The sequence below is a fragment of the Panthera pardus genome, unplaced genomic scaffold (genome assembly GCF_024362965.1).
Source record: "Panthera pardus isolate Hobbes unplaced genomic scaffold, ASM2436296v1 HiC_scaffold_17, whole genome shotgun sequence".
Classification (NCBI taxonomy): domain Eukaryota; kingdom Metazoa; phylum Chordata; class Mammalia; order Carnivora; family Felidae; genus Panthera; species Panthera pardus.
This window is the reverse complement of record NW_026526732.1, coordinates 113,464,578-113,481,075: the sequence shown is the minus strand read 5'-3', so window position 1 is coordinate 113,481,075 and position 16,498 is coordinate 113,464,578. Positions and strand designations below refer to the sequence as shown.

Below are 16,498 nucleotides of genomic sequence, written 5' to 3'. Positions count from 1 at the left end.
TTAGAATGATATTTGTCTAGTCTTCGATAATTATGTTTTCAGGTGTGTTTTTCCATTTAAGGGTTAGCATTGAGATTCGTGGCTTCAGACATATTTTAGGCTCAAGACAAAGGTTAGACATTCTTTTGTGTATTAGGCCTTGAGAATTATTCAACACAGCATAGAAGTCAACTCCTAAGTATGCTGTTATCATATTTAATTTATGACAGTGTATTGTTTTTAGACGTCTATCTTGCTTTTATTCTTCATGTGTATCTTCCTACTTTGAATAGACTCCTTCTTGTCTCTCCCTTTGTCTTTTTTTTTTTTCAGTCAGATTGCTCAATCTGAAAACAAAGAGCTCTTTGATAATGCACTAGAAAAAAGGGTTAAAGGATGGTTTCGAACAAATTCAAGAAAGAATGATCCAGTTCCCGCTTGGAGAAGGACACACGAGCTGAATCCAGTGGGGCTGTGGGACCTGGGGAGGAAATTGTGAGTACTTGCTCTTGATTGAGTATCATTATCCTCCTGTTGTCTAGGAAGATGATTGTTATAATTAGCAACAAATGTCATGGGGAACTATAATTTACTTTACCCTGTAGCAACTGATAGTTTACCTTTTTCAGTGCCTTTTTCTACCTAGCCACCAGGTCACTCTCTTCTCCCCACCCCTCTATAACAATAAAATATAGACTAAAATATATTTGTCTTACAGTCTTACATATTGATGTACACTTACAGCAATAATCTGACTATAAATTTTTTATAAGTAATTGAATGGACGCTCACCCAAATTTTAGACTCTTTTATGGTTAAAATTCCTACAAGAAATGAGAAACCATGAGTTTGCATAATAGGTACACAGGAGGGGTTGTTAGAAATATTTTAGGACTCTGCCTCATTAATTTTATTACTAAGTGTACCATAAAGGGATGTTACTTACGGTGTTGAACAGTGCTTTTTAAACAGAATTTTAATATCTTTTGGATTTTATTTGTGGTGTACTTTTTCAATTTCATTTTGAACTTATTATGGTTATCCAGTAGAGTTATATGTAACTCTCGAGTTAAATTTTAAAAACAGAATGCAAAGCACCATAGTTTATAAAGCATCATATAATTAGTTGTGAAGAATATTGAGTGAGCATGAACCCATGCTAGGTATTTACTACACGAGAGTCATAATCGTTCAGTTGTCTCTAAATGAAAATAACTCAAGTGATCTTTTGAAACGTGTCACTATTTGGGACTTCATACCATATCCAGGTGAACAAGCAAGCCCCAGAGTGTGTTTTTAAAAAGCACAGAATATTATATTTAGGATAGTAATGAAATGAAGGAAGTCATTGAAATAAATACATAGTGGATAAATCTAGGCCAAAGATCAGAGCTTTCCACACCGAGGAGGGATGTGAATAATGTCTCATAACGATATATTTTTATCTGAGTGTGGCATTTTACAGGAGTCCCCCCATTATCTGCACTTTGACTTTCTGCAGTTTCCATTACTGGTGTCAACCAAGACCCGGAAACAGATGATCCTTCTAGCAAACCGTCGGAAGATCAGTAGCAGCCTGATGCTGTGTCACAAGGCCTATGTCATTCACCTCATTTCATCGCGTCATGTAAACATCTTATCATCTCCCATCATCACTAGAAGGGTGAGTACAGTATAATATATTTTGGGACAGAGATCACATTCACTTAACTTTAACTATGGCGTATTGTTGTAATTGTTCTATTTTATTAGTCATCATTATTATCGTGTCTAACTTAGAAAGTAAACTTGACCATAGGTGTGTATATATAGAAAAAAGTGTATGTAGGGTTTGGTATTATCCGTTGTTTCAGGCATCCGCTGGGGTTCTTGGAACATAGAAGAGGAGATTGCCGTATTTCTTTGACTACCACAGTTCTCGAATAGTCAACATCTTACTTTGATGTCTCTACTTTATGGCCTTATGACCTAAATTCATTCTATATGTTTTCACTGAGACTCTGCTCTAGAATATCATTAATATATTGTTTTAACCATGTGCAGCGGCCTTTGCTCAGTGTTCATTCTCCAGAGCATCTCCGTCGATTTCAATATTTTTGACTATTCCCTGCTTCTCTAAACAGTTGGCTTTTATGGCATTGATTCTGATTTGTCTTCTCTCATCTGGGTTGCTCCTTATCTTGGTAGTTTGCTTTTACACTCTTCTAAATGTGCGTGTTCTATAATGCCTGTTTCTAGAACATTTGCTCTTTTCATCCTTTTCAGGGGAATATCTGTTTTCTAGGCCTCAACCATTTCTCTGTGGACGAGACTATGATAACCGGTATTTTTTTTCCCGTCTCTAGAATTGTCTTCTTGAGATTCCTAGAGTCAAGGGAAATGAGAGAGAACTAAAAATACTAAGGATGTCTTGTGAGATCAGAAAACTATCTAGTTGTAAATTTGGAACTCCAGAAATAAGTGGAACAATGGAGATTTGGTTGGTAGAAACAAAAATGAAGCTGGAGTTTATTTTTTTATTTTTGTGCTCATTTGAAAGAAGATTCTTTTCAATATACATTTTTATCCTTCATGCTTAATTTCAGAGTTGGTTCATATGTTGGTGTGTAGCTTTTTGCTAAAGGTCAATCAAATATGTACCATATCCAACTATTTTGAAGTAATTAGTTCAGGTCCTAAGCAGAGGTACATGGTTTCTCAGGTGATGGAAAAATTCAATTATTATTTATAGTGAAAGTTGCACTTGGACAAGTCCGTTAATTTATCACCACTTACTAATTTCGGTGGTATTGATTACCGTATTTATAAAGTGGTTTTAAGCTGTATACTCAGAGTGCCTGGATGTCAGGTAACACTTCTTCCTTCATTTATTTTTTTTATAGGACTTTTTTTTTCTTTTACCATTTATTATTTTTAAGGGAGAGAGAGAGAGAGAGAGCGCGTGCACAACAGAGGGACAGAGAGAGAGGAAGACACTGAATCCGAGGCAGGCTCCAGGCTCTGAGCTGTCAGCACAGAACCCGATGCAGGTTCGAACTCAGAAACCGTGAGGTCGTGACCTGATTCAAAGTCGGACACTTAATCGACTGAGCCACCCAGGAAATCCCCTTTATTTATTGATGTTTCTTTATTTTGAGGAGGGGGGGGAAGAGAGAGGGGCAGAGAATCCCAAGCAGCCTCCTCACTGTCAGTGCAGAGCCCAGTGTGAGGCTCGAACCCACGAACCACGAGATCATGACCTGAGACAAAGCCAAGAGTCAGATGCTTGACAAACCAAGCTGCCTAAGGAGCTCTGGTGTCCCTTCCTTTATATGTTTGCTTGATGAGTTCACTTGCTGAGGCCTGATGAATGCATTTCCACAGGTTCATTTTCCTGATTACTGGGGCCACAGAAACAAAATCTATACATTCTAATTTTGTAGGATTGCCCCATAAATTCTAGATTTTTAAACCATATTGTTCTTATACATGGATAGAATTTAGAACAAAGAAACAAACAACCAGAAACACAAAGAAACTGTGAGAGATGGAAACTCAGCCCCAAGTTGGGTTTTTGTGTCCTGAGTGAAATGTGACTATAAGACAATGAGATTGTTTCTTCCATGTGATTGTGAAATTAGTCACATTATCTTAAACTCCTACCCTGACTGTTCCTGTCACCATAAAAAGTACAAAGAATACTCTCATTTGCTGCCTAAAGCTTGATTTGGCTAATGAAGAAAATATTTCCGGGCCACCTCTTTGCCATTGGAAGACATCGTGTACAAAAGCTTTGCAGTTACTTCTGAGAAGTTAGAGCATATTTGCTTAACAGATTAATCTCCCTCAATTTCCTTTTGTTCACATTTGCTTCTTTTGCTTCTCTATCAGTTTCCCTCTTGTCCACGTTGTTTGGGTAATGATTGTTGAGCACAATGTCCGGACTCTGGATGCTTCGGTAGATTTCAGCAACATGGTGTTCATTACAGAAAACTGTGAATCCGTGTGGACCCTCCACTCTGTCTCTGAGCCTCATGGGCCTTTGGCTGTTTCTTTTGTCCTGTAAATTTGAAGGGACAATTCCACAAATAATATTTTCTTCTTTCTTAAGTCATTTTCTGAACTGGAAATACCTGCATATCTACATATAGCCTTCAACATAGATGGAAAAGGTATTGGAGTAAAGAAAAACTTTTGGTGGAAGTAAGAAATATCTTAAAAGAAGTAAGATACCTTAAATATCTTAGAGTACATCTAACGAGACAAAATCATTAATGTTATCGAATATTTTCAATAAAAAGATTGTAATAGAAAATTGATGTTACAGTAAACACTTTGAGAAAACTGCTACACTAGAAATTTTGAGATGGGAGTTTAAGAAATTTATTTGAATATATATTTTTTATGTTTATTTACTTTTGAGAGAGAGAGTGGGGGACAGAGGATCCAGTGTGGGCTCTGCCCTGAAAGCAGGTAAATTGATACGGGGCTCAAACTCAGGAACCATGAGATCATGACCTGAGCCCAAGTTGGACACTTAACCTACTGAGCCACCCAGGTGTCCCTTGAATATTTTTACTTAACTTGCTCCTATTAAGGTTATTTAAATACTTAGATTCAAACGGTGAGTAAATCAGAGCACTGTGAGTTAGCAAATATTAGAAGACTTAAAAAATATCACCATATTCATATCCCTGCTAAATTCATTCTCTGTTCTAGAGGCTGCCAAAACATAAAGTAATACTATGATAAATCTCTTGAGGGGTATTTTGGGATATAATAATTGGAGAAAATGATTCTTTATGATATAAGGCAAAAACATTAAGATATTAAGAGTAAATACTTTCACAAAAGATTCAAATTCTAAACAAATGAATAGACTGCTCAGTTACATTCAATGTGTACTAAAATTTTGAATCTCATTTTATTTCACAGTTAGACTTTCTCTGATAGTTTTCGAAAAAACAGCAAACAACCCCTTCTCCCCTCAACATACTAAAAAGCCAACACCTTAACGGAAATCCACTTAATTTTATTTTTAAAATTTTAAGGATGTTTGAGAGTTATACTCTCCAATTCTATTTCAAAGTAATAGAAACATAAGTACACAATATATTTATTTCCTTGTCCTCCAGATCTTCCACTGATTAGATTATTAGTTATCTGATTAAAGAGGTATACCAGTTTTTTGCTTTTATTTTTTAAATAAAGCAGACTACTTAATCCCATACCGTATGTAAAGAGAAAACAGGCTCGCAAGTCAATTCTTTTGTACATCTAAAGCAGACTTGAGGGGCGCCTGGCTGGCTCAGTTGGTGGACCGTGAGACTCTCAATCTCAGGGTTGTGAGTTTGAGCCCCACATCGGGTGTAGGTATTGCATGGAAATAGAATCTTTAAAAAAAATGAAACTGCTTTAAAAAAATAAAAAGTAAAAAAATAAAGCAGTCCTAAAACACACCAAGAAAATCTAGCAAAACATCACTCAAAATAAATTACATTATGAATAATTTAAACTTGGGGCACCTGGGTAGCTTAGTTGGTTGAGCCTCTAACTCTTGATATCCGCTCAGGTCATGATTCCAGGGGTTCCAGGCTGAGTGTGGAGCCTACTTGGGATTCATTCTCTCTCCCTCCCCCTCCCCCCTCCCCCTCCCCCTCCCCCCTCCCCCCTCCCCCCTCCCCCCTCCTCCCTCCCCCCCTCTCCCCTCTCCCTCTTCTCCCTCTCCCTCTGCCCTTCCCTCACCCACACGTGTGCATGCATATGTGCATACGGTCTTTCTAAAATAAATAAAATTTAAAAAAATAACTTAAACTTTAAAAGATAAACAATGACAAGAATACTAAATGTGTATTATACACTTGTTACAAATACGTGAGTCATCACTAAGCTTTTTCCCAATTAACTGAAAAATTTTAACTTGGGCAATTCCATGGTTCACAGAGTTTATGTGTTTAAAATTAGACCAATTGTAGGGGCACCTGGGTGGCTCAGTCAGTTAAGCGTCCAACTTTGACTCAGGTCATGATTGCACGGTTCGTGAGTTTGAGCCCCACGTCGGGCTCTGTGCTGACAGCTCGGAGCCTGGAGCTTTCTTCGGATTCTGTGTCTCCCTCTCTCTCTGTCCCTCCCCTGCTCACACTCTGTCTCTCTGTGTCTCTCAAAAATAAATAAACGTTAAAAAAATTTAAAAATAAACCAGTTGTTCAAGACGTACAATTTGTACCTTTTGTATATTTTGTGTACTAATTTGTATTTGTGTATTTTGTGTACTAATCCTAGACAGGGATGTTTTGCAAGATTCCTCATGAAGCGAATGATGTAAAGAATGGTGTCCTCCGTGAGATTCCTACAAAGGAGTTCAGAGGGTCTGTTATGAAAAAAGTTATATATTGAATATTTGAATTAATATATTTAGGGGCACCTGGGTGGCTCAGTCGGTTGAGCTTCCAACTTCGGCTCAGGTCATGATCTCATGGTGTGTGAGTTTGAGCCCCGCCTAGGGCTCTGCGCTGATAGCTTAGAGCCTGGAGCCTGCTTCGGATTCCGTGTCTCCCTCTCTCTTTCTTTGCCCCTCCCCTGTTCTTGCTCTCTGTCTCTCACAAATAAATAAATGTTTAAAAAATTAAAAAAATAATATATTTGCATTAAGATAGGTAAACTGATACTTGAGTACAGGAATAAAACAGCAGTATTAAATATTAAGCTACACATTCTGTTTTTCTAGAGTGTTAAAGCAGAGAATAAAGAGGTACACTTAAATTCTTTGAAGTGCATGGCAGGGGTACAACTCTGAAACAAAAGTCATTATTATTATTTTTTTTTGAAAACTATCTGTAACATACAACTGGCTTATACTTTTTTTTAAGATTTTAGTTTCAAGTACTCTCTACACCCAATGTGGAGCTCAAACTCAACAGCCCTGAGGTCAAGAGTCGTACACTCTACTCACTGAGCCAGTCAGGTGTCCCTTACAATTTTTGATCCTATTCAGTATGTTAACTTATTTAATTCTGTAGGCATATATTTTTCAGTCAGTTCTCCTCTGTTGTACAGAGAACGACCTGCTCTTCAAGATGAACCATTTCAGAGGTTCTTTCCCCAGACTTAAAATGCCAAAAGGCATGCATGATTGGTTTGCCTGCATGTATAATTTTCAGGTTAATCTTTCTCAGCTGCCTACCTTCTGCTGGTGAACTTCAGGGACCTGTTGGTCCCTTGATCTGTATTTCCAAATTTATATCTCGAGGAACTTACTTCTTGCCTCTTCCCTTGGCGACTGAGAATGTTAGTCCCTCCCAGGATAGCCTCTTGTTCCGCACGAAGGCACAACACAGGGTAGCTGCATTCCAGGTAGCTGGCTGGTAAGGAGTACACCTTGAGGTCCCTGAGGCTCCAATGCTGTGGAAAGCTCACTTGAATGAAAGCGTGCTTATACACACGTGTGTGCATGTGCACACACGCACATGCACACACCACGGAAAGTATATGTGGTCCTGCCCGGAACTGCATTAATTGACTGCTTGCTGCCGTCGGCCGCTCGAATAACTGCTTTTATTGAATTGCTTCTTGAGTGCAATGCCGCAGCCTACAGTGAGTAATTTTATATAAAACAGCCTGAGGAAACACATTGCTGCGCTTAGTGTAGGATGCTGTTGGGCTTGGTTCATCGCCTACTGCCATCTTTATGAGGACCCATGGGAGGAGATTCTCTTGGACTTCCAAGCAGTGCCTGGCGTGGGCCCCATTCCCCATCCACACAACGGTTAATACGCCTGATTGGGCTTCCCTGGAATCCTAGACTTGGTGGCTCTGCCCCGCAAGGCTCTCCTCGCCCTGGATGCCAGAAGAGGTTGGGTCAGTAGGTGATCTAGCAAGGATCCAAGAGTCCGTATCCACAGACAGCTTGTGTCCTCGCTTCAGCCCTGGCTTCACTGGGTCTCTTCTATTGTCATTTTCCCCTAATGACATTTCTTACCCTGTTTTTATCTTTTCTTAGTATATTGTGTGGATTTTTAAAGCTACCTGAAGTAACTTAGGGAATCGAGCATGAGAATTTTGAGGACGGTGAAAGCTCTGACCTTCCACTATTCCATACCCTTCCAGTCTAGGGCTCCCTGTGTTCTTTAAGTCACCCCCACCCCCCGCCCCCAAATCAGACTGTACTCAAGACTCGCTTACTGTCACCTTTTTCTGTACTGGTAAAATAATGTTTTACTACCTTCTCCGGAGAGGACACGCAGCGTGGTTGCTGTTCTGTCTGTCTCTGCCCATCACTTGTGCTCCGCTCTTTAAGCATATACATTTTAATACAAAATGTAAGCGTTCTTGCAAGCGTTAGATTCTGTGAACTTAATGTTTTTGATGAGTCATGTTGTCACTCAGTTTCTTGGGTGATTTAGTAAAAGATCCGAACTCCTCTCTGAAATGAACGCACTCGCTTAATGAAAAAAAAAAGAAATGTTTACATAATTATTTTGATAGGAATTGACAGTAAAGCAGAAATTCTGAGAAATGTGAGTACTAAATATTGTCAGTAAACTCAATTCTCCTTTGTCTGACAATCTTACTCAAACGGCATAACAGAGGATTCAGCGTATCGAGGGCGTAGCTTTTGTGTTCATACTTTTGAGTAGTTAAGTTGAATATGGGAAAGTCATTGTTGATGCTCTCATCTATTTTTCGTGTAGTCAATAAATACTTTGTCCCCTCTACTGTTCCAGCTATTGGAGATACAGTGATGACAGTTTAAAATCCCTGCCTTTGTGGAACTTACATTCTAGTCGCAGGAGGAAATGATGAATGAATGAACTACTGAGCAATGTCATGAGATCGTTTCACATGGTGATAGATCCGGGGAAGAACAAGAAGTTGGTGCATGTCATGATGACTTTGGCTGGAGGGATCAGGGCAAGACCATGGTTTTTGATATGAGACCCGCATAAGATAGGGAGCCAGCCATGGAAAGAACCCTCCAAGGAAAGAGCGCGAGTAGTATAAAGGATCTGAGACAGGAACGAGTATGTGCGCTCAGGATCCAGAGAGAAATCCAGGGGGGCTTGCGTGCAGAGACGTCGGAAGAGGTGGGCCAGGAGGATGAAGGCCGGCAGAGGGCAGATCACTTGGAGTCTTGAGCTGCGCACGTCTGTCTCAAACCTTGAGAAAGTCCCCTGATGCGTCTCGGCCTCCGTCTCCCTTTCTCTAAAATGAAAAGGAGGAAAGCTACCTCAAAGACTTCTTTGTGAAGATTTTGTGTGTTAACCGATGTTAAGTACTTGGGAAGAAGGTCTGGCCCTCGGTAAAAACTGGAGCGTACTCTGTTGTTAGTACGTATACATGCATCGTACAATTTTCCTTCTGCTAACAATTTCAATTTCTTGCCCTGATAGGCTTTTGAAGCTACCAAAGGTCTTGGCAATTACATCCAATCTTGACATTTTACAGGAGGCTTTAGCTCAGAGAGGTCAAATGGCCTACACAAGTTCCCACAAGTAGTAAGTAAATGTTTAGACTAGAATCTCTGTTTCTTGATTCTCAAGCCAAGAACTTTCTACTGTTGGATGGAGTTGGCCTGTAGTTAACCTAATGGCTTGGAATTGCTTTCCTTAATATTTACCTTCTAGGATTATATTTAGAATAGTATTATTGAGCCTGAATGCTTTTGTGAAGACTGAGATGGTTACCATATTGGTAGTAAATTTACAAGCGAATGATTTACTGACAATGGAAAGATATTTGGAGGTAATTAGAATTTGAGATTATCCTAACGGATTAACCAACGTTTCAAATATTCCTTTAGTAGCTTTAGCATTTATACTTTTTTAATAAGATGGGCATAGGAAAAGATTTCATTATATGATTCATTCATTCCCTCAACAACCCCTCTGTGTCCTGTACTATTCTAGGTACTGGAGATACAGTGGTAAACAATTTGTGGAGTCCCTGCCCTCATGGAATTTACACTCTTCTCAGGGGAAGCAGATAATAAACCCTTGAATAAACAGTGAAGTAAAACAAGGTAATTTCAGGACAGTCCCCCAAGTAATTTAAAATTGGGAAATCAGATGGTCAGTGACTTGATTGTCATTATGATGGGTAAGAAAGTTATCACTAAAATTGGAAGAGCTAATCACACTTTAAGTGATTAACTCACTTAAACAGTTTTTTTTTTCCAAACCTCCGTTCTCTGGCCTCACTGCCTACCTATAAACAAAGGAACAGCTTACATACATTCAAATGCAGTTACGCACGTGGTATTAACGGAGCGAGGGCGTTTTAACTAATATATGGCATAAAGACTTTGCTAATCCACCGCTATCTAGGACCAGAATTATTTCACACAAAATGTATGATTTGGTGGCTTGAAGAAATTTTAAATTTTAACCTGTCTCTTTCTACAACTTTCTAGGTTTTCCTAAGCATAGCAAAATTGGTTCCTGGGATGATCTCTTTTTTTCTTGTTGTTTTCCTCTTTGCCACTTTATAGGAAATCTCTTACCTGGGAAAGGTTTTGTTCAAGAAGTTCATTTGTAAGCCATTTTGAACTCCTTTGCCATAGAAGCGGTGTTTAGCGTGGGGTTTAAGTTCAAATGCCAGTTCACAGAAGTTTCTTTCTTTGTTCTTAAAGCTGAAAGGCCGCACTTAACGGGCACTCCCCTGAGTTTTGGCCCCGTTTGGTTTAGAAGCAGTAGACGCAGGAGGTACATTTTTCTTTTTCTCTGGGCTCGGAACCAGATCCAGCCCATTGCAGGAAACTGGTGCAGGTGAAGTATCCCTTCTGCTGCCTGCTGTCTCCCTTTCTGTACCCCTGCCTCCCCATGGCAGTCTGCTTTTTAGGCCTTCGTCGTTTTTTGTTCCGCCGGTGAAAGCTGTATGTCCCTTATTCTCGGTTTTCTATCTTATTGCAACAATCCCGAAGTTGGTAACTGAGTACCCCATGTGGATGTGTGATTTTTCAGGTCGCCAAACACTATTCCACCCCATCAGAAAGATATCTTTTGACTTTCGTTCAAGTACCTGTTTTTTGGTGTCAATAACTTATTTTCTCAGAGTTGCCTCCCTTTGCTCCCTAACAACACCCCCTATTCTGTCAGAGCTGCAGCTGCCTGGGCCCCACGTGGTCATGGAATGTTCTGGTTTCTCACTTTGGGATGGTATATGGGATTTGAACATCTATGAGATATCACCCAGGGCGAGCTTAGTCCTGTAAGAAAAAAGAAAGAAAAAGGCTGAAAAATTATAGCAATATTATCCGATTAGCTTGGGTTCGGCCCGCTGTTGGCGTCTGCTTTATTTTCTATACCGTCTTTGTGCACTTGGCTGTCACGTTAGAGAAATCTACGACATGAAATCCCAGCCTAGGCAAAAAGCAGATGGAAGCGGGGCATTTGTCCCACAGCACTGTGAGGACGGTGGGTAGGCCTGCAGCCCGCCAGAAACAGATGTAGTTTATAGTTTGTTCAATTCCATAGCTCAAGTTTTTTCATTTCCTGTTCTCAGCTGAACAAATGGGGGGAAAAGAGAAAAAAATTACTACCATAAAAAGTACATTTCCCCCTCTAGGTTCAATCATGGAGGGACATCTATAAACAGAGGCATAAAGCCCAAAGGAAGGGAGAGATTTCCTAAATGTTGTCTGATAGTCACGTTCGCCTCCAAATAAAAATTGTTTAAAAATACATTTAGGACGGATAAGCAGAATTATTGACATATGGTATGTGATATTTGGCTGAGTTCATGGATGATATAGGAGCCTGTCTGGAGGAGCTCTGATGGTAATTGTATAAGCCAGGGAGAGTCTGCTTGTCAGAAACACAGACATTTAGGGATCTCTGGAAACTTAATGGTCATGTAGAAGAGTTTATTTGATAATTAATATGAAGGAACGTAAGTAACTCAAGCTCTGACTAACATTAATGAAACATTTTGAAAATAACTGAATGATTCAGTTTTTGTTTTTGTAATTTCCAAAAGAAGCTATCGGCCAGGCCCCAGGTAGCCATGACAAATATGTGACCTTTGTCGATGTGCAGATGAATTCTTGTTTCCAGGCTGCTTAGGGGATCACATTTACTCATTCATCACAATGTTACCTCTAAAGCGGGTGCCACTTACGTTTATAGCATGTGTAAACTTAGAAGGGCACAGCAATTTAGGAGAAAAAGCTAGATTTGCAGCAGTGAACAGAGGTACGTGCTGAAACCTCTGTTTACTTGAAAGGTCAAGTTTTGGGACGCCTGGGTGGCTCAGTCGGTTGAGCGTCCGACTTTGATTCAGGTCATGATCTCACGGCTCGTGAGTTTGAGCCCCGCGTCGGGCTCTGTGCTGACAGCTCGGAGCCTAGACCCTGCTTTGTATTCTGGGTGTCTCTCTCTCTCTCCCTCTCTCTCTCTCTCTCTCTCTCTCCCCCTCTCTCTCCCTCTCTCTCCCCTCTCCTGCTCATGCTGTCTCTCAAAAATAAATAAATATTAAAAAAATAAAAAAGGTCAAGTTTTGAAGAGATTTCATGGTTTATGAGAAATCCCATTGGATCGGAATTAGAAAATTTAGTGTCTGTTTCTACTCTGGATATCTAATTTTATGAATTTAGATAAATGTCATAATCATTCTTGGGTTTATTTATGCACCTCTAAAATGGGAGGATTGTCTAGCTGATTTTCAAGATTCCTTCATTGTCTATATATCCAGTGAATTGTGCCAGACAATTAATAGTATACAAACCCCTTTTTTTTGTCAAGGCTATTGGCTGAAATATCTACAAAATTGTATAAAAGGTAAAGAAAAAGTACATGAATAGTTTTCTTTTTCATTTTGATTATTATTTAAAGATTTGTCTTAGCCATTTGCTGACCTCTCAAGTTCCGCCATTATTTTTATTGGAAACTAGTTGAATTCACTATTAAAGATCTGGCGTATTTTCAATATTTAATAACCCCACCATGCATAATGCTATACATAACCATATAGTGAGGACTTCTTTGTATCTTATATATACAATATATACGTATATACGTATATATACAATATAGTGATTCAACAATTCTGTTTTTACTCAGTGCCCATCATAAGTGTTCTCTTAATCTCACCTATTTCACCCACCCCCCTTCTCTCCCCCACTTCTGGCAGCCACCAGTTCTCTATATTTAAGAGTCTGCATTTTGTTTCTTTTTTCTCTGTTTCTGTTTGTTAAATTCTAACATATGAGTGTAGTCATACGGTATTTGTCTCTTTTCCTCTGATTTCACTTAGTATTGTACCTGCTGTATTCATCCATGTTGTTGCAAATGGCAAGATCTCATCATTTGATATGGTAAGTAATTTCACATTATGTGTGTGTGTGTGTGTGTGTGTGTACACACACACATACACAACCACACATGAATCCATTCATCTATTGGTGAACAGGTAGGTTGCTTCCATATCTTGGCCGTTGTAAATAATTCTGCAATAAACAGGAGTGTGTATGTCTTTTCTAATTAGTGTTTTCCTTTCCTTTGGGTAAATATCTAGTAGTGGAATTAGTGAGTCATATGCGAATTCTATTTTTAATTTTTTCAGTTAAAAATGTAGTGTTTTCTGCAGTGGCTGTACTGATTTACATGCCCACCAACAGTACACAAGTTTGCCTTTTTCTCTACATCCTTGACAACACTCGTTATTTCTTGTCTTTTTGATTCTAGCCATTCTGACAAGGGTAAGGTGATAGCATTGTGGTTTTGATTTTCATTTCCCTGCTGATGAGTGATGTTAAGCACATGGTCATGTGTCTGTTTGTTGGCCATCTGGATGTCTTCTTTGGAAAAATGTCTACTCAGGTCCTCTGCCCATTTCTAATGGGATTGTGTGGGGGTTTCTGTTGTTGAGTTGTATAAGTTCTTTATGTATTTTGGATATTAATCCCTTATTGGATACATTTTTTTGCACTTATCCCACTCAGTAAGTTGCCTTTTTGTTTTGTTGATGGTTTCCTTCACTGTGCAAAAGCTTTCTATTTCGGTGTGGTCCCAATAGTTTAATTTTGCTTTTGTTTCCCTTGCCTTGGGGAACATATCTAGAAGAATGTTTCTGCAGCCAATGTCAAAGAAATTACTGCCTATGTTTTCTTCCAGGATTTTTATGGTTTTTGGTCTCACATTTAGGTTTTTAATCCATTTCGAGTTTATTTTTGTGTGTGGTATAAGAAAGTCCAGTTTCATTCTTTTGCATGTAGCTGTCCAATTTTCCCAGCACCATTTATTGAAGAGACTGCCTCTTCCTCATTGTATGTTCTTGCCTACTTTGTCATAGACTAATTGGCCACATAAGTGTGAGTTTACTTTTGGGCTCTCCACTCTATTGATCTATGTGTCTATTTTTGTGCCAATACCGTACTGTTTGATTACCCCAGCTTTGGAATATATCTTGAAGTCTGGGATTGTGATTCCTCCAGCTTCATTGTTCTTTTTCAAGATTGTTTTGGGTATTTGTCATCCTTTGTGGTTCCGTGCAAATTTGAGGATTATTCTAGTTCTGTTAAAAATGGTGTTGGTATCTTTTGATAGACATTGCATTAAACCTGTAGACTCCTTTGCATAGTATGGATATTTGAACAATATTGATTCTTCCAATTCATAAGTATGGAATGTCTTCTCCTTTGTTTGTGTCACGTTCCTTTCCTTTCATCAATGTTTTATAGTTTCCAGAGTACAGGTCATTTCCCTCCATGGTTAAGTTTCTTCCTAGGTATTTTACTCTTTTTGATGCAGTTGTGAAAGAGATTTTTTTTCTTAATTTCTCTTTTTGCTACTTCGTTATTAGTGTATAGAAGTGCAACAGATTTCTGAATTCAATAGTTGATGATTTTATTTACAGTTATTTTTACCTGCTCTTGTGGCACCTGTGGACGTTTCTATATTTACGATCTTGGAGTCAGGGGAAAAAAAAAAAGATGTCACCCTCCTACCTTAGGCACATTAGTGATAGATCTTTGAGGGACTGTCGTCATCTAGCCGCTCTGTAGTCATCTGTATCATTAGCAGGAAACAAGATTGTAGACTCAAATGAGGACATTAAGGGGAACTTAATGAGCTGGCTAGAGTTTAAGGAACTAGTTGGAAGTTGCAGTCAGAGTTAAGGTTAACCTGAAAGGAATGACAAAAATCTTTAGGACAGGCAGGAGCAGGGAGACATTGGCACTTTTAGGGCTGCGGGAACAAAGGGAGAGAGTGGAATTAGGAATCTGTGGAGAGTCCTTTAGGTAGCGGGTCCTCTGACTAGACCTCTGGGCTTCAGCAAAGAAACCTAGCCCCTTTCCATCAGGAAGGGGGGCAGAGAGAGGTCCGCTTCTCTCTTTTGCCACTGACTGAGGTCTTGCTAGTGTCTATCATTGGCCAACTCAAGTAGAAGAACCCAAGGGAATCAGAGAAATGCAGTATGGTCAGGTCAGCCTCCAAAGGTTCATAACATGATAGCAAAGGATGGAGCATGGTCTAGAGAGGCAAATGTGGTGCCTGAGTGGGGACTCAGTCAGTTAAGCATCTGATTCTGGATTTTGATCAGGTCATGATCTCATAGTTCATGCGGTCGGGCTCCACACTGACAGTGTGGAGCCTTCTTGGGATTCTCTCTCTCCCTCTCTCTCTTTCCCTCCCCTGCTCATGCTCTCTCTCTCAAAATAAATAAGCATTTTTTAAAAAGGAGAGGCAAAGAGAGAGTATCAAGTACATCCATTATTGGGTAGTGTAGAAGTATCTTCTTCAGCCTATAATAAGTAGTTGTATGTGTTTCTAAAAAATTTTTAGATTATTTAAAATTTTTAATTATTTAAATTAATTTTAATTATTTTAAATTATTTAATTGTTAAAGTAACTGATCATTTCTTCTATGTTACCAGCTTCATGATTCTAAAATTATTTTTAGTATTCTTTTGTTTAAAAATAACTGTAGGATAGGTAGGGAGAGAGAGAATTTTTTTTTTTTTTTTTTTTTTTTGAGATAGAGAAGAGGAGAGCACAAGCCTGAGCGCGATGTGGGGCTCAATCTCACAAACCGTGAGATCTTGACCTGAGCCAAGATCAAAAGTCAGTAACTGAACCAACTGAGCCACCCAGGCACTCCGTATATGTTTTTAATAGACATTTAGAATGACTATTGACCAGATTAACTTTAATGGAAAAGTCAGTTTATAGTTCGACACACACTTGGTTATTTGTCACCATATTGCTGTATTGATGATCATCTAATTAGGACCCAAACTGACCGTATCACTGCCTTATCCCTGCTATTTGAAGAGCCAACCAGACCTTGGAGGAGACCAGAAACAGTTCAAGATCCGTCTTTATACATTGTTGGATTCATTTTGCTGATTTATGTGTGTGAGCGTGAGGATTTTTAAATATAAATTTATGAACGATGTTGATCTGTTGCTTTCTTTTCTTTTGTACTGCCTTTGTTTGTTTTCGGTATAGGGCAATATTGGCCTCATCAAGTGAGTTGCGAAGGTTTTTTCCTCTTGCATTTTCTGAAAGAGGTGGTACAAAATTGACTAATTATTTGGTAGAAT

General features: G+C 39.1%; 1 long non-coding RNA gene across 1 annotated transcript in view; it reads left to right on the top strand.

Annotated features, from left to right (window-relative positions):
* The window catches only part of LOC128777703 (uncharacterized), a 213,705-nt gene extending 203,765 nt beyond the window's left edge, over positions 1–9,940 (top strand). The window contains exons 3-5 of the long non-coding RNA XR_008423028.1: positions 313–474; positions 1,481–1,642; positions 9,348–9,940. This is a non-coding gene — a long non-coding RNA (uncharacterized LOC128777703). The remainder of the gene's footprint in view (positions 1–312; positions 475–1,480; positions 1,643–9,347) is intronic.
* Positions 9,941–16,498: the final 6,558 nt, after the last annotated feature.